The following is a 24773-nucleotide window of genomic DNA, read 5'->3' on the forward strand; positions in this document are numbered from 1 at the left end:
TAAACCGTGGTTATATATTTACTAACGGTGATTAATAACGCCGTGCACCGTTGTCCGCTAAAGGGACGGCAGACACCGGGCGCCTCATTCAGTGGGGGGAACGATGACGAGACGTTCACCGGCAGGAGGGATGCTGCTCTGAGAGGCTTCACTTAAGAAAATGTGGTTTAAATGTTATAATTCTTATATCCAGGACTGCTGGAGACTCTCAGGATGTCCCAGGACTGCTGGAGACTCTCAGGATGATTGCGGTAAGAATATGTTCGGTGACTGCTAGCTAAGCTAAAATTAGCAAAGCAAGCCCAAGCTAAAAGTAGCTTAAACGCTAATAGTCCAAGCTAAAAGTAGCATAGTAGCCTTGTAAAAGAACAAGAGAGAGGAACCAGTGTAACGTTAAGTTGCTTTGTTAAGTGTATGTTGGTCTTTTACAGGAAGCAGTACGCCGTCTTCACAACTCGGAGACGAATTGTAGGCGCTACGAACCGGAGTAAGGGTACGATTTAAAGAATATGCTTTCATTCTGCTGTATAAGGAAATAGATGCGTTAACAGTAGATACCGATCTTAACTGTATTCATACCACTCATTTAATTGTTTTCCAGCTGCCTGTAAGACATACTATGAAACGGTACGCAGGAGCTTCAGACACACACAGCCTGATCTCGCATCGCAGGCGGAAGCTGTGAAGACGTCAGCTCGGAGTCGTTCCAGGAGAAAGAGGGTAAGACTTATTAGATCCGTTTTTGGTCAATGTGACCAAACCTACCTAAACCTATTTTTCAGGTGCATTAATAGATGTGTTGTGTGCATCGCGCAGTACTGATTGTCTTTATTGATTGTTTTACAGCTGCTGGAAGCGAGACGGAGTGTGCTTGCTGGTGATGAGGCGGACCGTTGGAAGAGCGCCACCACAGACATGATGTCTGATGAGGCAGACGGCGTCGTTGGCGGGGTGTCTGGATGGATTGTGCGACCTCCATCCTCTCGTAGCCAGGAGCTCACCGAGCTCTGTGCGACTCTACAGTCGCGATTAGAGAAGACTCCCAAGTACAGGGCCACGCACCGCAGGCGGCTGTAAAATTGACCAAATTCGGACAGAATGTCGCCAGTTCATTTGTTTGTTGTGTGGGCAAATTTGTACAGTTGTGTGTTGTGTTGTCAATAAAGCTCTTTCTTTGAATACTTCCTCCTGGCAATTTTTCCTTTCCTCAATTAATTCATTCATATTTATATTTATAAATATATAAATAAATAAAAATAAATGTGTGTATGTATAAATATACATATATATATATAAACATATGTATATATATATATATATATATATGTGTGTATGTATATATATATATATGTATATATATATATATATATATAGTGATAGATCTGCTAACCAATCACTAGTGATTATTCTTGTTTAAAAGACCCAGTGTGACCAATAGTAACACATCTGCCAACGGGGGTGGGGTTTACATTTATAATGACTCATCAGGTTGACCAATAGTGACAGATCTACCAACGTGGGTTGGCTTTACATTTATAATGACCAGATCTGCCAACCAATCACGAGCGATTATACTTGTTTAAAACTAGTGGTTTCATCCAATCCTGAGTGAGGATATTCAAGCCATCTCTGGCCAGGCGGGGTTTCGCCGCTATTCATATGCTAATTAGAGCCTTCGCTGTGGTTCGTTTCCGACAATTTTCGGCACAGACGAACGCGGCGTTCGCAGCCTGTAAATTGTCGTTAACTCCCGAAAATTAGGGAGATTTTCGGGCGTTTACAGGGACGAAAATCCGACTTTTCATGCAGTGTGTAGAGGGCAAATCTGCAGGATCGGGCCACAGCAGTGATGTTGGGGGTGCAGGATAGTTGGTCATCGAGGATTACACCCCAGGTTCCTCGCAGTTGACGACGGCAATACTGTGATGCCCTCGACAGTGACCGACAGGTCCATGCGAGGGCAGTCTTTCCCTGGGATGAAGAGGAGTTCGGTTTTATTCAGGTTAAGCTTGAGGTGATGTGCAGTTGTCCAGACAGAGATGTCAGCCAGAAAGTCCGAGATGCGAGTTGCAATGTGGGCGTCAGAGGACGGGGGAAAAGAGGAACAGCTGGGTGTCATCTGCGTAGCAATGGTAGGAGAATCCATGCGATGTGATAACAGAACCTAGTGATCTGGTGTATAGTGAGAACAGAAGCGGTCCTAATACTGAGCCTTGAGGGACACCCGTGTCCAGAGAACAGGGTTTGGACATAGAGCCATTCCATGTGACCTGAAAGGTGCGATTTGTCAGGTATGATGTAAACCAGGCGAGAGCAGAGTCAGTTATGCCAAGTTCAGCCAGAGTGGAGAGGAGGATTTGGTGATTGACTGTGTCGAACGCAGCAGATAGGTCGAGGAGAACGAGAACGGAGGAGTGGGACGAGGCTCTGGCGTCTCGCAGGGACTCGGTCACTGTGAGGAGGGCCGTCTCAGTGGAGTGAGCAGTCCTGAATCCTGATTGATTAGGGTCTAGGAGGTTGTTCAGCGAGAGATAGGATGACAGTTGGTTGTAGGCGGCACGTTCCAAGGTTTTAGAGAGGAATGAAAGAAGAGATACAGGTCTGTAGCTTTGGATGTCAGTAGCGTCTAGGGTGGGTTTTTTCAGGAGAGGTTTCACGGTAGCTGTCTTAAAATCCGCTGGAATGACACCTGAGGTGAGGGAGGAGTTGATCAGGGTGGTGAGGAATGGCAAGATGTCGTGTGAGATGTCTTGGAGAAGAGAGGAGGGGATCGGGTCGAGGGAGCAGGTGGTGGCACGGTTAGATGTAACAAGTGCGTGAACATCTTCAGAGGTGAGGGGGGTAAAGCTGGTAAGACCGTCCGAGTTGAGGGTTGGGGGAGATGTCTTCTGGGAGGGAATAGGCGTAAATGAGGAGCTGATGTCATTTACTTTCTTGGTAAAGTAAGTAGCAAAGTCATCGGCAGTAAGGAAAGAAGGGGGCAGAGGGGTAGGAGGGGTGAGGAGGGAGGAGAACACGGAGAAGAGTTTCCTGGGGTTGGAGGCAGAAGAGTTGATCTTTGCCAGGTAGAAGGCAGATTTAGCTGCCGAAACAGTTGAGGTGAAGTCAGAGAGGAGGCGGTGGTAGTGAGCAAGGTCCTCGTGCTGGCCCGATTTCTTCCATTTTCTCTCTGACGCTCGCAACAATGATCTGTTGGTTCGCAGAGGTTCAGACAGCCAGGGAGGGGCGGGAGAGGATCGCGCAGGTCGTGAGATAGGGGGACAGAGAGTGTCCAAAGAAGAGGAGAGTGAGGACATCAGGATGGAGGAGGCTTCCTCAGTAGGTATTAGGGAGAACTGTTCAGAGGATGGTAGCGAGGAGATAACAGTTGAGGAGAGAGCGGAGGGAGTGAGGGATTTCAGGTTGCGGCGGCTGGTGACCATTCGAGGCGTAGAGGGGAGGGATGTGGTGGGCTCCATGGGGAGGGAGAAAGTCACAAAGTGGTGGTCGGACACGGTGAGCGGGGTAACAGAGAGTGCCGAGATGCCACAGGATCTTGTGAAGACAAGGTCAAGTTGGTTCCCGGCGCGGTGAGTTGGTGGAGAGGGGGTTGAGCGTAAGGTCAAATGCGGAAAAGAAGTCGATGAATTCAGATGAGTGCAGCTTTCCCGAGTGGATGTTGAAGTCACCGAGGACGACGAGTGGCGTGCCATCATCAGGGGAGCAGCTCAGGAGGGCATCCATCTCATCCAAAAAGTCACAGAGAGGACCGGGTGGGCGATAGATCACTATGATGTTGAGTTTGAAAGGAAGGGTGACAGAGACGGCGTGGAATTCAAGTGTAGATTGGGGTAGGTGGTCTAGAGGAAGGACCTGGTAGGACCATCTGGGTGAGATGAGGAGCCCAGTTCCTCCTCCTCGCCCTGTTCGTCTTGGGGAGTGTGAAAACGAGTAGGCAGTTGAAAGGGCAGCTGGAGTGGCAGTGTTTTCTGGGGTGATCCAGGTCTCTGTGAGGGCCAGGAAGTGGAGAGACTGCAGGGAGGCATAGGCTGAAATGGTGTCCGCCTTCTTGACTGCAGACTGGCAGTTCCACAGCCCCCCTAGTACTTCAAGGTCCTTACCGGTGGAGAATGGTGGGTAGCAGAGATTGGATGGATTACAGCCTCGAGTGAAGGGTCTCCGGTGAAATCTTCTCCAGTGTGATGTCCTGACTGGGATAAGACACATGGCTGCGAGGGGGGGTAAGATGTTATGCCTACCTCGATGGACTCCCACAGATAGACTCCCTTGTCTTCGTTCAGATGGCCAGACGCTGCAGCTGACGCTGTAGTGACAGCCTTTTAAGTGCTCAGTTTACCGTAAGTACTGTGTGTGACCCCTCCCTCTAATCAAGTCTATTCACTACACCTGAGATGGCTCAAACTTAGTTGATTACTCACTTAACATATGCAGTTTCACGACGATTTCAACAACAAGCTATCAGCACACGACTAATGTTGCACTAGCTTTACTAACACAATGCCTGAACCCAAATCTACAATTAGTTTCTGACTTACCAACAACAGACAAAGCAGCTTCCTTCCTTGCTCCAGACAAAATGTGGTTTGAAGGAGGTCTACTGGCAGCCCTTTAAGCACTGTGTGTGACCCCTCCCTCTAATCAAGTCTATTCACTACACCTGAGATGGCTCAAACTTAGTTGATTACTCACTTAACATATGCCGTTTCACGACGATTTCAACAACAAGCTATCAGCACACGACTAATGTTGCACTAGCTTTACTCACACAATGCCTGAACCCAAATCTACAATTAGTTTCTGACTTACCAACAACAGACAAAGCAGCTTCCTTCCTTGCTCCAGACAAAATGTGGTTTGAAGGAGGTCTACTGGCAGCCCTTTAAGCACCGTTTGTGACCCCTCCCTCTAATCAAGTCTATTCACTACACCTGAGATGGCTCAAACTTAGTTGATTACTCACTTAACATATGCAGTTTCACGACGATTTCAACAACAAGCTATCAGCACACGACTAATGTTGCACTAGCTTTACTCACACAATGCCTGAACCCAAATCTACAATTAGTTTCTGACTTACCAACAACAGACAAAGCAGCTTCCTTCCTTGCTCCAGACAAAATGTGGTTTGAAGGAGGTCTACTGGCAGCCCTTTAAGCACTGTGTGTGACCCCTCCCTCTAATCAAGTCTATTCACTACACCTGAGATGGCTCAAACTTAGTTGATTACTCACTTAACATATGCAGTTTCACGACGATTTCAACAACAACGTATCAGCACACGACTAATGTTGCACTAGCTTTACTCACACAATGCCTGAGCTTCTTCCTTGCTCCAGACAAAATGTGAAATGAATGGAATTTATTATGAAACCATACAGTAAAATTACTTGATATTTGCAGTAATAATAGTCAGGGTCACTCTGAAGAAGAATCCATTGAAAATATTAGCAAACCTCTTCAGGAATAATTTTAATCAATTTCTGAAATCAGGAAATTATCCATTCGCCTTGATGCACTTTGACACTGGGAGTGATTTTGAATTGAATTTATTAAGAAATTATACAGTAAAATAACTTGATATTTTGTACAATAATAGTTGGGGTCACTCTGAACAACAATCCATTGAAAATATTAGCAAACCTCCTAAGGAATTATTTTAATCACTGTCTGAAATCAGGAAATTATTCATTCGCCTTGATGCACTTTGACACGGAGTGATTTTGAATTGAATTTATTATGAAACCATACAGTAAAATTACTTGATATTTGCAATAATAATAGTCAGGGTCACACTGAAGAAGAATCCATTGAAAATATTAGCAAACCTCTTCAGGAATAATTTTAATCAATATTCACTTCTACTGGAAACGTCATCACTGAAGTCAACAGTAACACTGGAGTAAACATTCATGCTAGGAGAGCTAGCTGCCTAGCTGCTGGAGCTAGCGCTCCCAGTATGAATGTTTACTTCAGTGTTCAGGTTGACATCAGTGCTTCTGTTTCCAGTAGAAGTGAAGCTGTATGGTGCTATATGAATGCCACAAACCTTATTGCTGTTCTTGAATTAATGCTTGAGTTGAATAAATGGACACAGCACTACACTATTGTTTGTTTGCTGTGCAATGGCTTCGCGTCACGGCGAGTTTTGAGAGACGGGGCGCCGCCTCCCGCAAGCTGTCGAAAATATTTAAAAATGAACGTTGTCGATCTAAAATAAAGACGGATTCAGCAACTGCATAGCTTATTTCTCGCATAAAATGTTTTCAGAAACACATTTCGGTGCTGACCATATGTGCTAAAATAACGTTAAAGGAAAAGTTCGGAATTTTGGACATAGGACCTCATTTCCAACTTACCCGAGGTGATATAGGTCTGTGGAGACCGTTTTCAGCACAATTGGTCCAGTCCTTATAGTTGCACAAGTCACTGTTGCTAAACTGGTGTTGAGCTAGCGCACGTCAACGGTAACATCCAGCCTGTCTCTAAAAACAGCTTTAACTGCTCCGCAGAACACCAGAGACAAATGTATTATGACGTCAGACTATCGATGTACATGTCAGTGTTGGTAGAATAATTAAAAAAATTAAACCAACCTTGCATGGCATTGGAATAGCTTATACTTTGTTCCCTGTTGTTGCTAAGGCTACGTCAGCGGCGGATTGATATTATCTCCGGGCTATTGAGGCTATATTTTTATAACGCTGCTACGAGTACTAGCTGTCACGACTGTAGGGCGCTTAGGTTTCGTTTTTACGCACTACTACTAACACGCAAAGTAAAATTCCGCTGCTGCTGAGAAACTAGTCCCTCAAAATGTTTTATCATTGAAAATGCAAGGTTGGTTTAATTTCTAAAATTATTCTACCAACACTGACATGTACATCGATAGTCCGACGTTATAATACATTTGTCTCGGGTGTTCTGCGGAGCAGTTAAAGCTGTTTTTAGTGACAGGCTGGATGTTACCGTTGACGTGCGCTAGCTCAACACCAGTTTAGCAACAGTGACTTGTGCAACTATAAGGACTGGACCAATTGTGCTGAAAACGGTCTCCACCAACCTATATCACCTCGGGTAAGTTGGAAATGAGGTCCTATGTCCAAAATTCCGAACTTTTCCTTTAATCACCTACGACTATACGATAACGTTAGTTAACGGTTAGCTAACAGTTTGACAAGACCATCACTGTAAATTAAGGGAATGAACACAAACACTGCGTTAGGTTATGATTTTACAAAGGGAAGGGAAATTAATTCTTACCTGATACAGCAGTTATGTAGTGAAGTCCAAGTAATAGCTGACCAAACAGATCCGCCTGACCCTTCAACTGTGTCCATACTCCACGTTTCTGTTCTCCGTGGAAATCCCACAACTCAGATTCGCTCAAAATGAAATCATGGCGAGCAGATGTAAAATAGTCCAGGTAATAATCCAGGTAATACGTTAGTGGTCAGGTAGTCCACTAGTGCACGACTGCCAGCGCGTACCCATTCAAACTGACGTATTTTCAAAAAGAAGGCGCGCACAGTTGTCATTGGCCAGTTTTCGTGATGACAGCCACATCAACCAATCATATTCAAAGCAACATGGCAAGACAGCCAATAGCAATTGTATCAGCCAATAGCGTGCCAATAGCGTGGTATCTTTTTCTTTATCAAGAAAAGATGATAAAGAAAATAAATGTTATTTTTATTTGTAGGCGGGTATATATTTAATTACATAAGTATCTCTCTCTCTCTCTCTCTCTCTCTCTCTCTCTCTCTCCTCTCTCTCTCTCTGTCTGCACAGACAGCCTGACCTGTACGTATTTTTGTTAGAATCATTGCCATTATATCCAGAATTACAGTTTGAATATTAAAGTACTCACTAGTCTAATACTATCTAGTCTAATCCAAAGTCTATACAAGTACTTTCATACATACCACATAGTACTAGTGAACTACTAAGATTTACCTTAACCTTACAGAGAAAAACGTTAGTATGGACATAAATCTTAATATAATGAGCTACATATTTAATTACAGAGTTTGAATGTAAAAGTACACATAAATCTAAAACTAATAAGATTTACCTTAAAATAAGAGAAAAACATTAAATTGTTAGTATGGAAATAAACCTTCATATAACAAGCTACATATTTAATTGCAGGTTGAATGTATAATTACATGCAAATGTGAAAATAATAAGATTTACTGTAAAATTACAGAGAAAAGTGTTAAGATTGTTTTTATGGACATAAACCTTTTTATTACAAGTTACATATTTAATTATAGAGAATTACTGTCATTTTACAATAATTTGTATTTAATTTAAGAAAACGGAAAGATCATGTATAATTAATATAGTACTTTTCTGTAAAAAAAAATGAGAAATAAATGTAATTTGTCATAATACTTAAAATAACAGGCAGATTGTTCATTTACTGATAAAGTCTGTAATTGTACAGATTTGTACACTATTTTCAAAGAACAGAAAAACTACTGTAAAAAATTAGAGTCATATACCGTAAAATTAGGATTTTTTTTTTACAGTGAAGAGTCATTATCCAGCCGCAAGATCTGATAGATATTTTTCAGTATTAGCTGTCCCATTTAGCTGCTACTATTTGTTCAATGTGCAGTACCAGTGTGCTGACTCACAGATCTCTGAGTCAATCACCAAACTGATCTGAGTCACTTGATTTAGTATCACCCCGAGCATAGAAATCCTATCATAAATCCAGAGCCCACTGTCTCCAACTACAAAAAAGACATTTAAACTTTGGCTAATAGTTTAATTTTATTTAAATTAAATTGTTTTTATTTGCACATGCATACAAACAGCCTGCTTAGCCTATTGTCAAAAATGTCCGCAGTGAGAAACTTCTGTAACCGCAGTAGTATCTGTCAGGCTACGCGAGTATGGGAAAATCATCTTCACTTTCCCAAAACAACATCACATAACTTCTAAACTTCTAAATATCCTAGGCCATGATAAACACAAGAATGGACACAGTAGATAAGTAGCAGATCATTTTTCAATAATCATTTTCAAGGTGCAATTATGTCTTTATTTATATATAGACACTTTACACTATGTTCCAGCAGGTGGCAGTGCAAGCTAATATATTTGAATGACTTACTTGAAAGGGTCCTGTATGAGGATGCTCTTAAATCTTTTACAGTTAAAATACTTAGTTTGAACCATATACTTCTTGTGAGTCCCTTTCTAAGCTTGTGTACATTGTTGGTGTTGTGTACTGTGTGTGGAATTGAGTAATGAACAGGTAGGCTAAAGAGTGAGTCATTCCCTTATCTTTTTGTATAATATTATAATATTTATTTCACAGTAAGAAAGCATAATGAAACATGAAAATAAATTATGCTATTTAGTGTAATATGTGATGACCATGCAAGATGTGTAGGTCCAATCTCCACCACTCAATCAGACACACATACAGTATGTTTTAAATACACAAGTCAAAGTATATGCATGTAAAAACACATACAGTACCATGAATATGTAGTATGAGAATAGGACATTTTTCCGTCTTCCTCTCTTCATTTTCGCCACTCATTCAAGAAGAGTGATGCCCCCCCCCCCCCCCCCCCCCCCCCCACCCCCACACACACACACACACACACACGGATACAACCATTAACCCAGACCACAAACCTGGCAAATATGGGAGCAATTACCTGGAGGCCACACGGACCGGCTCTTTGTTGAAGTCCTCAGAACATACATACATACATAATACAATAGTCTTATAATATCACTCCCCCATCATAAAGGGTAAAGTCCTCTGCAGCGGCCCTGGGTTTAAGTCCGCCTGGCGGCCTATGTGTGTGTATGTATTCTTATTGCCTGGTGTTGGGACCTAACCGTTAGGACTACACAATGCGGCCTACAAAGCCTACACAATGCGGCCAGACAATGGGACAAGGGAGATAAAAAACTACAAACCACCATTTTAGTGTCACCTCCACCTGGTCGCGAGATCTGACGTCACAACTGGTGCCCCATTGGCTGGCAACTGCATGGGACTCCAGGGGGTCCCCCGGACCAGCCGTGAGCTATAAATCCCGCGGCCACCAGAAAAACGTTCTCTCTCCAAAGTAACTCGCGTTACGCCAGGAGGTGAAGATTACGTCTGCAGCGTTTCCCTTTGTCCTAGGCCGCAGTCTTTCCCCAAACTCGCTGGACGAGCAACAGACTGTTTTACCCCTCTTTTTCTCTACTCATTTTATTTTTCTTTTGTTTATCATTTTGGATCCCGGGGAGACCACCGCGACAGCGCGACTCTCCCGTTCCCCGCGGTAAGAAGAAAAACTTTCTTCGTCCCAGCTGCCAGCAGAACGGATAACTCGACCCGTCTTTGTCTGAAATCAGCTGACTAAATCGCCGAGCCCCGCGAGTGTTCATCAGTTCCCTGCAGAAGGAAGAATTACTAACGGTTTTCTTCAACCAATTGGATCCGGCGCTGAACGAGCGCCCACGAGAACTACCCTCCGTTGCCGGCGTCAAGGAACGCCATCCCCGCACGGGACGAAACCCTCACATCGACGCATCTCACATCGACAAAAGTAAGAGGCTATTTGTCTGGGCAGAAGCAGAGATTCGATAGTGTAGGAAATGCTTCTAATTCTTGTTAATGTGTTTTAAGTTCTGATCGCGGACCGCCGAGTCCGTTTGTTCATGTGCTGCTGTATGTGAATGCTGATCGTGTACCCACGCAGCTGGGTTGATTTCTGTAACAGTGTTTTCGACTAACCTCCGCCATATTCGTGAGCTCAGAAAGCCTCTACTATCAGTTAAAAGACCGGTCTCGCGGAATAAACGCCAGTTCATTCACGCGAGCCCATGTGATAGCGGCACGGCTTCTGGGCCTCAGAATATCGCTCGCGCATTCTCTTTCTCTTTGTTTGTGTCCCGCTAACACACACACACACATACACGCCGCACACACGTGTCCTAAGCCAGCTGTTCCCGGCGGACGCTAGGGACATAGCTACATCTGGTGGCTACATACGGCTATCTCTCTCTCTCTCTCTCTCTCTCTCGCTACTCCATCGGACATCAGTGGCTCCGCCCCTGAACGCTGCGAGGAATAGTTCCATCTGGTGGCCGCCCATAGCCATCTCTCCCTCTCTCTCTCTCTCTCGACACGCACGCACACACACGCACATGCACACACACGCACACGCACATGCACACACACGCACACACATACGCACACACACACTCCACGTGTGTCTCTCCCTTTGTTTAAGCTTAGCTTTGTGTGTTAGGTAGTTAGGTAATAAGGCTTTGTTAATTGCAGTGTTATTGATTGTGGTCATTATTACTGATTTTAATAAATCTTATTATGTTATAACTAGCGGTCTCTTGTGCTTGTTGTGTATATGTCACTGGATAACAGCAGGTTGTGAAGGCTAGTGCTTGAATTTCACGCCCTTCTTGTTAGATTGTTTTTATGCTTCCATGCCAATGATCACGATGATTGGCATGTGAGTATAAAACCTTTATATTGAGACTGAATACAGTTTTAGGTTATCTTTTCCCTGATCCCAGGGTGGTGCCCCGTTTATTCATGATTATATCATGATAATATATTAAATATAATTATTAATACCGATACTCATATGGATATTGATAATTAACTGTTGATAACCAAATCTGCTCCTGCTACAACCCCAACACTGGTGTATGACAATATCAGCCTCTCTGTTTCAGCTGCAATCCCGGCGGTGTTAAACGGACTTGGGAGCAAATAAAAAATAAATATAAAAACACAATTTACAGCATACAAGTACCCGAGGCAAAGTAACGCAGTGCAATGCATGCAGCACTGTAAGTAATTCCCTCTGTTGAGAATCTGTATCTCTCATATAACAAATCTTCAGGGAAAGACAAAGGGTTTTGCCGGTCTCTGAACAGTCTTGTTCTCCTAAGAGACCCTCTCACGATTCATGCACCGAGCTCCATGGGATCTTCTGAGAACTGATTAGTCAGTAGGCGGTATTTTTATACACGTTGATCTCTTATATGCAACATAACCTGCTCCGGAGCAGGTTAGCTCCGCTGCATAAGTTACCATGGCGATGTACCCCGGTAATAAGTGAAGCACTGTTGTAGGACTGAGTTAGTTACCTTGCTAACCCCAAATCCTGCTTCGTAGTACAAGCCTATGCAGTGTTTCCCCTACCATTGTACAGGCCGCCAGGCCAAAAAAAAAATCAATATACCAAAAATAAGCCACCTATCAATTCATTCATAAATCAATAATCATTTACATTAGGAGCGCCTCCGCGCAGCACAGTAGACGCTACGTTCTTCTTCGTGTACTTTACGCGCTTGATGTTGTTCTGATGCTCTGCCTCGTTAAACCACCACGATGTCGCTTTCTACTTTGAAAACACGGAAAGTTTACATTGTATTTTGATAAGCTGTTGCACTCTTCAGACTCGTGGTGTGAGCGGACCCGGACCGGACCCGGACCGGTACCGGACCCGGACCGGTGCATTTATAAGAAAAATGCCGCTGTGTGTCTCCGTCCAAAATCCGCTTTCCTCGCGCTGCCTGCTCGCACAGATCCGCTCGTGCGCACATTCGCTGATGCAGGTCGAGAAATAAATGCAGAGACGGCGCTCCTTAAAAACAACATCAAGCCATGCGTGTGAAGTATTAGGACGTGATGACATGTACAACCGGCTAACGGGCCAAAGCCCGTTTGGGCTGGAGCCGAGGCACGCTACTGATCGCGCCCTTAGGCAGCCTATGTTAATAAAATAAGGATTGTTTTTTGATAAGCTGTGGAACTCTGAGTTAACCTATTTCTACCTGAATTTCTATGAACTATTAGGCTGTTGAGTAAACCTATAACTTATATTTTACTTGATAAAATAAGACAATATATGCACTCATATGTCGTTGTAGTGTTTTACAGTATCTGTAGCTATTAATGTGATGCTCCTCATTTTCCAGACATATTTTTCCGGCCCATAATTCTGCATCATTTCCATCAACCGGCACCTTAATAAGTCACTCTCTCCTTGTGATCTTGAATACACTCTGGTTGAACAAAAATGTTGAATGCAAATATAATAATTGCAGAATTGCAGACTGCTTGCTGTGCCACCTGACTTAATCCAACTGCATCAATACACCATCCCACACGTCTCGTCTGTTTAGGGTTTTTGCGGTGGGTACCACCGGGCCTGAAAAAAATTCTAGGGGAAACACTGCTATGGTATTTAGTAGTGCTGTTGATTGATTCAGATCCAAAACTTGACATTTCAGTGCAAAGATATAAATATACATATTTACTGCCCGCTACTGGTTGAAACCTGGCAATTAAAATTAAAGTTTGCTATGAGCTGATCTGGAATCAGGTGACCAAAGCATGTTCCTATCACCAGATAATTAGTCAATAACACTAATTCACTAGATTCTATAACTTGCTGATGGGCCTTAGCTCTGATTGTAAGAGCTGTGTCCCAATCTAGCGCTCATCATTCAGACGCATCATTTGAAGAGAAATACTCCAACTGATGGATACTGACCTTCACGTCCCAATTTATCAACATGGAGTCAGCAAGCGGACCAGCAGCAGGAGATGCAGCAGAACAAACTCTCAGGTCAGAATCAACCAGCAAAGCACACTATGTATATAAATAACACAATATGTAGACATTAATACCTGATACATTAGTTTTGAGCTAAACAAAGTAGTTTGGGGGTTCAGTTACACTAAACATTTTCCTAGCATCGTCTTATATTAAGTATAGTGTAGCATTGAGTTGCAAAAGCTTTGATAATGGCAGCATTGTCATATAAAATCAAGTTATTTTCATTCTCATATACTGTAGCTCCCCTGGTTTTATGTTGTATAAGAGAACAATACATAACATACTTACATCCGTGTTTATCCACCGTGTATGGCCTACTGCAACGTATTCTCATGAAGGTGCCTAAATCTTTCGACTATTATCCTACGAATACCCAATGACACCAGTGCGCATGCGCAATTCCCTGCAGTGAAAAATGGCTTCCATTCCTTTCATTTATAGTGGAAAATGCAGCATAATGCAGCATTTTAAGGCCGTTTCGGCGTTAAAGTACGTTTTGATGACATTCCTTGTAAAAAATCTGCATTTTGTTCTCATATTATTCCTTCAGTGAATGTATATGATCTTTCGTTTGTTAGTTATTATGAAGATCTTTCAGGTTTCTATCTTTGCTATGGTGGTTACTATGGACTCTGCTGTCGCTGACGTACTTCCGCCTTTGGTTTCATTCATAGTGGAAAATGCAGCATTTTAAGACCGTTAGACGACATTCTGATGCTCTCTAATAACCAGCATAAAGCGCATCGGTCACGTGACCACGGCTCTGTGGCATACGTAGGAAAGCATACGAAAATATCGTGCTTTACTTTTCGTAGTTTTTAGTACGAAAGCTGAATGAGAGCAGCCTGCCTACTGTATGCAGTAAGATGACTCATCATATTTTCCGGAAAAAATGTGAATATGCTGTATGTCTGTGTGGCATTGTGGTAAATGATCACAATGTGGCAAATGTCAAAGGCAGTGTTAAGATTCGTACTTGCGAAACCACACACATGTTCCCAGTCAAAAAAGGAAGTGAGGAGGAACTTTCATTTGAAAAAGAAACAGTCTTAACATCTGGAAGCTCTTTCACACCTTGACCCCATCCCCCACTCCATTCCTTCTCCATGCCTCCTCCACCTCACTCCAGGTCTTCTCGACCTGTGTCTGGAAGGAGTTAAGTGTACACACCAACATACGTGTGGGTGTCTGTGTGTGTGTGTGTATGCATGTTGGATTGGGTGTGCACACAGGCCAGGCAGGCAGGGAATAGCCAACTTCCAAATGCAGAAACCAATAATTTGAAGTGGCACTGCAGTCCTAATCAAAAATATCTTAAAAAAGTCCCAAAAAAATTAAAGTCCCAGTCGGCAATTTTTTTTTGATCATATTCACTGAAACCAACACTATGCTCCGATAGAACAACATAAATCATCCGGTGTTAGAAAAAAAAAACGCGCCTCTACATGGCCTGTTGTTTGTTTTGCAAAAATCGACCGCGGCCGGATCATCCTGTCCTCTCAGCACGCAGGGCTGTGTTCGTGCACACACAGAGCCCCTCCCCCCTCGGGCTCGTTCCACTATCATAGGAGGGAGGCGGAGGGAAGTAGCAACAAGCTTCCAATTCCTTAGTTAAAAACTGAAACGAGGAGGTCCAAAACAACCAAGGAAAAGAAAACACTGGTGGAAAAGAAGGAAAAAAAGATTGCGACGGTGCCCGTGATAAAACGAGTCAACATCGGACCCGCGTTTCAAAGGTGGCGTGATCTAAGGGATTTCAAAGGGCACGAAGTCGAGGGGAAGGAGCTCGGTGGTCATGGGGGAGGAGCATGAGAGTTGTAAATATTCAAAATCTGACAGAGTGCCCTCCATCCGCCGGACTTGCCGACTGGGACTTTAATTTTCAGTTGAAAAGACAGTGACTATGTTTACATGACTTGCCAAACTCCACTATTATTCTGAATATAAAATATACCATATACCATATCTGAATAATATCTATGTACCATGTAAACATTAAATTGTGTTTAGATATTATGAAGGGCTTATTTTGAATGGAGTATTTTCAGATGAAGACGTGATATTTTGGTTTTAGGAGCATTTTTTGGACATGTATACAGCACATTCCCAATATGCGTATAATTTGGTGTTTTTACTCACGCCCGTTTTCCTGTTTACGTCAGCTCTGTGTGTTGGACACAAACTAGTCTCGCTTTGCTAGCCGATAGTAGAAGTAGAAGGGTCTGGCTACAGTATATCGCATCTCCGGGATCGAAAAAAAAATGCTCTGGCTTATTTCTTTCTAATCACAATGGTCTTAGGCGGTGCTTCGGAAGCTGCTGTGGTGAGGCAGCAAAAGAGTGTCGGGAGGAAAGTTGTTTTGATGGAAAGTCGAGCCCTGTCATTTACATGATTGATTCCTTGCAAAAGAAAACATAAAACCTTATATACGTATGTCGGCTGTGTGACAAGAACAAAAATCATAATTTGATCATCGGTGACCCAGCCGTGAAGCCTGTCGCTGGATGAGCTCACTGGACTAATTTAAAACACCAGCGATTTGCTAGCTGTTTATAGCTCAAAAAAATAGTAAACCATTATCAGCGAAGCTCGGGTTAAGTTGAACGGATCGTTACATCGGTCAAGTCAATGTCACTGGCGCATGCCGCTGCCAGAGTTAAGAAATGTACCAAAACAACTCCGACTGATGATGGCCAAGACGGCCAGAAAACAGATCAAATATAAGTTGCTATCTCTGGTTGCTGCTGTTGTTACCCGGTTCGAAGGGAGTTTGAGAACGGAGACAAAGAAAGCGGAAAGGGAGGAGTAAAGTCTTAATTCCTTCCATCGGGTGTTGATCCCGTAACCTTCACTTCCTGTTATCTAGACTAGACACAAGCTAGCCAACAGTCTGTAAAGCTGGAGTAGAGATGTAAAAGAAATTAAGGAGAAACATACCTCCTTTTCATTGTTATGAAGGACTTGGATGTCGGTTTTTGGATATGAACAAATATCACGATGCAAACCTCTTCAAGGTAGTTGATGGAATGATGGAGGAAATCTGTATCACCATCCACCACAAAAGTCTATCACTGCTGGACAACCTTGACAAAAAGTGATTTTGACTCAAAGTTCATATTTTATCAGGTGTATTGTGTATTAGGCTGATAAAGTTATAAACATATCCAGCCAATCTAAACATATGACTTTGAAGTCACTGACTGGGTTTACTCTAAGCAGCAGGATTCTAAAACGGCTTGTAAATTCGCTAAATTAGCAAAATATTGTCTTTTCCTCTTGCCACTGGACTCATATTAGATCATGCGCCTATGTCATGTGCCTGATGGTCGAATCATCCATCATTAGCCATATAAACAAATCCTAAAACATTTCTTCTTCAGTGTGTCATTCCACTTAGAAAACTACTGGTCATTTTAGATATTATCCCATCAATTGTCCCCCACAAACCCCATGTGATATTAGTCCTGATCATGCGATATCAAAAAGAGGTAACAGAGTGAATCTGAATATATAATTGTCATTCCTCACCAACACAATCATTTTGATTCATGATTTTACTACAGATCATAAACAAAAACAACTGGCCAGCAGTTCTTATTGAGTCAGCATTTTAATTAAGAAGAGGAGGCAGAATCGCTATTGTATTCAAAGACGGGTTCAAATAATTATCATTTTGTGCATAAGACTTCTTTGAATATCTCTCTCTTATAACATATAGCAGTGCTAAAATTGACTGGAGCCTAACTTTACGTTTCACAGCATTACAGTGAACATTGTTATTATAAATTTCTGACAATATTATGGAAAGGATCCTAGACAGATGGTCTGGCCTGGTCTCAACCACCGGCCTGGCCTCCCGAGCAGCCCCGTCCGCTTGGTCGCCCTCCTGTCCGGTCTACCGATCGGCTCCATCCGCTTGGTCACCCTCCTGCCCGGCCTCCCAAGTGGCCCTGTCCGCTTGGTCATCCTCCCTCCCGGGCCCCCTGAGCCCCTCCAGGCCCCTCCCACCCACACTGTGTATCCTGAGCCCATCTTCCAGGCCCCTCCCACCCACCCTGCATATCCTGAGACCCCCTCCGCCTACCCTCCTGGGCCCGGTTTCCCGAAGCCTTCTTAAAGCCTTCTTAATGCTACGTAACCCCTACTTAGAGTTCCTACTTAACATTTCGCGTGTTTCTCGAAACGTTCTTTGCTACGAATCTCTTTCATACATCATTACGTTGGTAAGGTTGGTCTGGAGCGCCCTTAGAGCCTTCTTAGCTCTACCATAGTGATGTTTCAGCTCCTGACGCTAGTCGCTGCCACTGTAGGCTGTATTGCAGAATTTTCGACTACAAAGGCAACAAATACGCATGTAATTAAGGATATAATTGGCTCAATGTCCTCCACTGTTTCTATATCTTTTTTTAAATCAGTATAGGCTATGGTAGTATGTTCGACCATGGTTAAATAAATGTTTAAGCCTAGAAGGATTTCTACCAATGTTTTATTTGCAAACACTGCAATAGCCTACATTTTATAATATAGTGCTGATGGAAAATCGAACTCTGAGCAATCGATTTCAGCACTTTCCTTCTGGACAGCGCCGTGTACAAAAAACGTAAGGAGTGTTTCTTAAGAAGACACCCAAGAGACCGTTCGGGAATCACGACTGTAGAGGTAAACAACTTTGGTAAGTGATAACATAAGAGTCTTCGTAGCGCACTAAGAGTGGACGTTATTGGGAAACCGGGGCCTGGACTTTTCATGTATAGACTTTTTTTCTGCAGTGCTGAAACTACAATCTACCGAAGATGAACTACAAAAGATGCACGTTGGCCCGTGTGTTGTTACCGTGATGTTGTGTAGATCGGCGACCATTTGACAAATGCAATGGAAAATATCACTGCATTACTGTAAATGTTATATTCATGATTATATGGGTCATCTGATTGATTTCATCTGTCAATGTCTTGGTTTATGTTGCTAAATTTCTTTATGAGGAATAACCCCTTGAGATGAACCAATCTCGTTTTCAAGAGGGTCCTTAACAACATAAAGTACAATAACAACATATAAAGAACATATTTCTTAATTACAAAAAATAAAACAAACAAAGCAAAAAAGCATCACACAAACAACACATACACACGCACTTACATAATGATTTATTGACAATCAAAAACATTTTTTCACAAGAAGTGATACTTTTGATTCTGCACCCTTCTAAATGCTCTGTGGATTTTTTTAAATTATTCTTTTACATAAAAATGTTATCAATTGACATTAAACATTAATCTTGCATACAATTTCTATAGGGAAGAAGAAAATACATGGGGAAGTGATAGTATTGGTGATAACTGACAAAATTAAGACATTTTATCATAATATGAGATTCAATACATGTACAGCTGTTCCTATCGTACAATGAAAGTGTATTTTTGAACAGGTATAGAGATGAGATCACCAGTCGAGGTTTCCAGCTTTTTATTTATCTGGCTCTGCCCTCAGTGAATGTAATGAGGTTAAATACCTTGGACGATAAAGACATGTATAGACAGTGTCGTAAATTGTACACTCACGCGAACATGCTGTGCCGTAAATTCAGTATGTGCTCTGTTCCTGTTAAAGTTGCTCTATTCAAAACATTCTGTACTCTCCTCTATACTGCACACCTCTGGTCCAGATATAGAGTGAGTAGCCTGAGACGACTCACTGTGGCCTATAATGACAGTATGAGGCTGCTGATTAGAGCACCTTGATGCTCTAGTGCTAGTCAAATGTTTAATGTTGGTGTTCCCACCTGTTCTGCTGTTCTGCGTAATTTGATGTACAAAATGATATGCAGAATTGCTGCTTCTGAAATTATATAATATCTGTTTGTTTTTGTTTGTTTTTTTGTATGTGTCGTTTGTATTATGGACCTCCCAGTGGGTGAGTCTGGAATAAAGCTTTCAATCAATCAATCAATGAAACCGATCTAATGTTGACAGGTAAATTATTCCAGTCAGATGGAGCTTTGAACATAAATGCTTTCTTGCACTTGGAGACCATAGGAACAGAAAAAAATAATTGTAAGGAGTGTCTTAGTTGGTAAGTGGAAGACAAAGGTACCTTTAACCATTTTAAATAGAGATGGTAGTTGAAATAAATACATTTAAAGATAAATTGCAGCCAATGTTGGCCAATTTAAAGATTCCTACATTGTGCATTAATGTTGAGAAAGAACATCCCAGAACAAAGCAAGCCAATCTATTGTAAACTATAATTGAGAGAAAGTGGAGTAGTTTTGGAGGCACACTGATAAATAACATCGGCACAATCGAATATTGGTAAAATAAGTTGTGATGCTAATTTCTTTCTGACAGACTGGCGAGGTGGGTGAGCTGACGTTTGTTGGATGTTAAACTGTTCTAAACTTTACATTGTGTCTGCTAACAGTCGCCAGGTATCCTCTCTCCTGTGTTTGGGCTATGGTGCGGGTATGCACGATGAACAGCGATAACGGTATTTTTCTTAAACATATCTTACGATCTCCTTGCTTCATGCATCCAGATACTTTTAGTGTAATGTTAATGTGCTCCTCTTTTAGATTCACGCCGTGTCTGAAGGCAACGGGTATGTGTAGGCTACGTGTGTGTGCTATGCTACAGGTATGCTACATTTACTGCTGGTACAGTTTATTGCTGGGATTTTATGGTTTAATACCATTACTAATTTTATGAATGTGTTTGCAGGAGTCTGCCATTGCTGTTTTGCCTAGGTTTAATTTTATGTATTTGTTATATATTAAATTGCCTACCGCTGCTTGTTTTAGTGCAGCCGGTACCCTCGGCTTTCTATTTTACTGCCTGTCTCCCTATTCATGGCTTGTGCGTGTTTTTATCATTCTCTGCTTTTGTAATTAAACATATTTACATTTTTTTATATTTAAGGAATTGTTGATTCTGTTTTCTTATAGCTATTTGCTCAATATCAATAATATTGTCCAGTCAACTGGCGCAGCGCAGGGTGGTGCAGGGTGGCAGAGTGCAATGCAAGTTTCGACCAGCGTAGCCTTGCGCACGGTCAGTTTGGCAGTTTGGTAGATCACATGCGCCGAGATGGGTGTGTAGCGGCGCAGCAGGGGGAGGCGTCACAAATTCAGCTTGGCGCAGTGGAAGTAAAGGGTTACTTCCACTGCCCAACATAAAGGGTTATACCTACAACTGTGTGTAAGGTTCCATCCAGAACCCTCCATGAGAGGTTCTACAAAGAACCCATACAGGGAGTTCCACCCAGAACCCCATCATGTTTATGCTCCCAATAGACCTCATTCTGCACTCTATACTTTATCGTAAATTGTAAATAAAAACAAAATTCACTGCTGGTAATTTTTGTACAATATCATGTTTATATGTATATAACAAGTCTACTCTATTTCTATTCTATTTTTTACATTTTTCAATTTATATTGTTAATTTTTGCTATTGTTATTATTACTATTGTGTTTCTTGTAACATACTGTCCTTTGGCTGCTGTGGCAAACAAATTTCCCCGTTGAGGGACAATAAAGGAATTCGGATTCTGATTCTGATTAGATGTTCTACAAAGAACCCACGCAGGGAGTTCCACTAAGAACCCTTTCATATTTCAAGGGTTTCATCTAGAACCGGCACAGGGAGTTCCACTACGAACCCTTTCATTTTTCAAGGGTTACGTCTAGAACCCACACAGGGAGTTCCACTAAGAACCCTTTAGTTTTTCAAGGGTTTCATCTAGACCTGACACAGTGGGTCCTAAAAACATCCCTTTTTAAAGGTTTTCACCAATAACCGTCTTGTCTTCTGAGGGTTCTGCAAAGAACCATATTGTATTCGAAAGATCAGTTTAGTTCATATTATATTGTGGTCATTTATTATGTTGACATTGAACAAACATTCAAAACATTTTAATGAGAAAACATTTAAAGATAGTCCAACAGAACAGCAGAGGATGTGTAGGTCCCAGGGGAGAACAGGTCAAAAGTCAGCATAGGTCCAGTGGAATCAGCAACATGACAGGCCAGACACATCATGCTGTCCTCAGTAGGTGAATCTGTGTAATCTCCAGCAATGGTGACATGGCAGAAAGGGGAGACAAAAAATTATTAGTTCCATCAATCCAAAGTGCACTTACTGCGCCTTATTGTAAGCTATCTACAAACCATAAAATAATGCATGCTTCAATGAAAGGAATCAGAGTACATACTGTACATAATAATTGTGACAGTGGAACAGAATCATGAGAAAGTGAGGGAACCCAAGAAAGTTTTCACATTGATTTAAATAATGTTGAAATACTTTTCAGTGTTATGTAACAAGTACTCAAAATGTTACGTATTGTAACAATAATGGAACTCTCGGCAAAACCCTCTTTTTCAAGCCAATGGCACACTTCGGCTCTCGTCCAAGCTGTGTAAGTCAAACAAGAAAACAAACAAAACATAACAAGAAACAAATGCTTAGTCCAACTTTCACCATAAAAGTCCTCAGCTAGGCTCGAGCATGCTGAAACAAGATAGTATATTTTGGCTCACCTTGGTTCTCTGAAGTTTCTTCTGACCTAGTCTGCTCGCCGCATCCTGGCTTAATTGGTTGCTCGTTTGCCGAGCCAGGATGAAAAGGCGCGGCTATCTCAAGCCAGGTGTAGATAGTTGGGATAAGTGCATGTTCACGGCATACTTAAATAGACCTCGTGATCACTCACAGAATCATCGATGGGAACATGGATCAAAGCCACGCTTTATTTTTCACGGCCGCTGAACAACAGCTCTTGATGGAGTCATACGAAGAGGTGAAGGATATTATCAAAAGAAAAGGCAATACCAGTGCCAAAATTAAAGAGAGAGAGAGAAAGCCTGGCAGATGATAGCAGACCGGCTTAATGCGTAAGTAGTTCAAAATTGTACAATTAATGTACAGAACTGTTATAATTAGGCTACAATTAAAGGAGATACTTTTAAAGTCCACTAATTAACTGTTGTACACTTTGCTTTAAAGTAGAGGTGCATGTTACTCAGGAAATGTAGAGTATGATGAAGTGCAAACAATTATCTACAATGTGTCACTTAATCTATTTTTCTCAAGTTACGTTTTTATTTATTTATTTTATCTATCTCTCCTTCATAAAGAACAAACGTGTCTGGCCATAAAAGGACCTGGCAGCAAGTTAAGATTAAATACAAAAACATTTTGCAGGCTGGTAAGTGACTTAGATGACAGTGTACAAATGAGGTGAATAGATTAGGAGTCTGCTGACATGTTGAATGTCTTTATGATTGTAGCAGTTTAAAAAAAGCCCATAGAACTGGCACGGGGGGCGGCCCACCAAGCCAGGATATGACGCCAGCAGAGGAGCTGGCACTCCATTTGAATAAAGGGAGGCCAGTGTTGGAGGGGATCCAACTGTCCGCTTCATTCAAGGTACATAAAAGTACTACTGCATACGGAACACAATCAAATAACTATATTATACTGATTTTGAATTTCCTTACAGTGTCTGGAAACACAGTCACACTTTTGGAGCCACCAGAAGATGATCCGGTTAGTACATTGTATTGAAATCGGGAAAGTGTGGTGTCCTGTGAAATCTTAATTCAAGTTCTCTCAATACATGTATGTATATGGCAGGGGGAAGGCACATCTGCAGCTACAGAATACACTTCTGCAGATGAGGAGACTGTGTCACTAGACTCCAGAAGGCTTGAGGTATGTCAATTGTATGGACATATCCTGCTTATTTAGTCCATAAAGTATGAAGTCAGTGATGTGGTGCTAATAGAAAATATGTGTAACAGGACCCAGATGCTGCACAGTCTCCTAAGCAGCCTCGTAACATTGTGAGTATTGGCTAAAGTAAATCTATATTGTGCACAAATCCTGTGCTAATTGACATTTCTTTTACAGACTTCACAAACTGTCAGGAGACTGTATGCAAAGCACCTGGAGAAACAAATAGAGCTGGCAGACATTAAAATTAAATTAAAGAAGAGAAAGCTCCAAGAAATGGAGCTGGATCTCGAGATAAAACGCAGAACAATGAGGAAACTGGACCTGGAAATAATAAAAAATCAATTAGGAAACATTGTGGTGTCCTCCCTTTTTCATTAATGTGAAGTAGAATTTAAAATAACCACCAAAGCCAAATGAAATGCACACACAGTGACTTTTAAGATATTTTATTTAACTAAGGATGGGCTAAATCCAAAAATCACTTGACTTCAAATCAAGTGAAAAAACTTGTAATATATTGCTCCCTGACGAGTCTGCCATCAATGTGGTCTGGGAAGATGGGAGCATTTTCCCAGACAACATCAACAGCTACTCGGGGGGGGGGAGCAATTACATCACAGGCCCTGTCCGGGGAAACCCTCAGGTGGTGCAGGCACTGAAAGCGAGATTTCAGAAGGCCAAAGGTCATCTCAATTCGAGCCCTTGTCCTACTGTGCGCATGGTTGTAGGCCTGCTTTGGTGGGGTTTGGGGAGTCAGGAGGAATGACTCACAGGCATAGCCTTTGTCTCCCAGCAGCACACCAGAGAATTCACCTGATAATGCAAGATATAATTTAGAAAACTACACAGCAGAGTTAAACACTCATGATGTCCAAGGTGCTACAGTACAAATAAAATGTATGGCTTACCTTATGAAAGTCTCTCGTAAATTGGACTGGACCGAAATATTCTGGAGTCATGCACTGAGCCAGGCCACTTGGCCTCTAAATTGCTGACAAGGCAGTCGGTGTCACAGATCATCTGAAATGTTAAGTTGTAACCTATTAAGGTCATTTAATGCACAGGATAAATGTATGTGGGTCATAGGAACCACAAATCACTCTTACCTGAACATTGATGCTGTGGAAGGATTTCCTGTTGATGTAATCTCTCTCATGTTCTCCTGAGGGGCGTTTGATCCTAATGTGTGTGCAATCCACTGCACCAATGATGTTGGGTAAAGCTGTAACAAAACATACTGAGTATTCAATTGTGACTGTTAAAAACTAATGGTTGCATGTAGAATCTGTATCTCTCAATGAGATAGTCATCTCCAAAGGCCAATGGGTCTGACCTGTCCCGGAAGACTCTTTCATGTCTAAATGCTCGTCTGAGGATTAGGGCTTCCTCATCCAGTACATCCTCCAAAAAAGGACAAGCCATTATGTAGAGA

The 24773-nt window shown here is 42.1% G+C and overlaps 1 long non-coding RNA gene across 1 annotated transcript; it reads right to left on the reverse strand.

The window, feature by feature from the left end:
- Positions 1–24088: 24088 nt before the first annotated feature.
- LOC311016079 lies at positions 24089–24553 on the reverse strand. Its single transcript, XR_014597442.1, has 3 exons — positions 24448–24553; positions 24250–24361; positions 24089–24154 (listed from the first exon to the last, which is right to left on the reverse strand). It is a non-coding gene; the product is annotated as an uncharacterized lncRNA (long non-coding RNA).
- Positions 24554–24773: the final 220 nt, after the last annotated feature.

The sequence above is a fragment of the Eutrigla gurnardus genome, assembly GCF_963514095.1.
Source record: "Eutrigla gurnardus genome assembly, chromosome: 7".
NCBI lineage: Eukaryota > Metazoa > Chordata > Actinopteri > Perciformes > Triglidae > Eutrigla > Eutrigla gurnardus.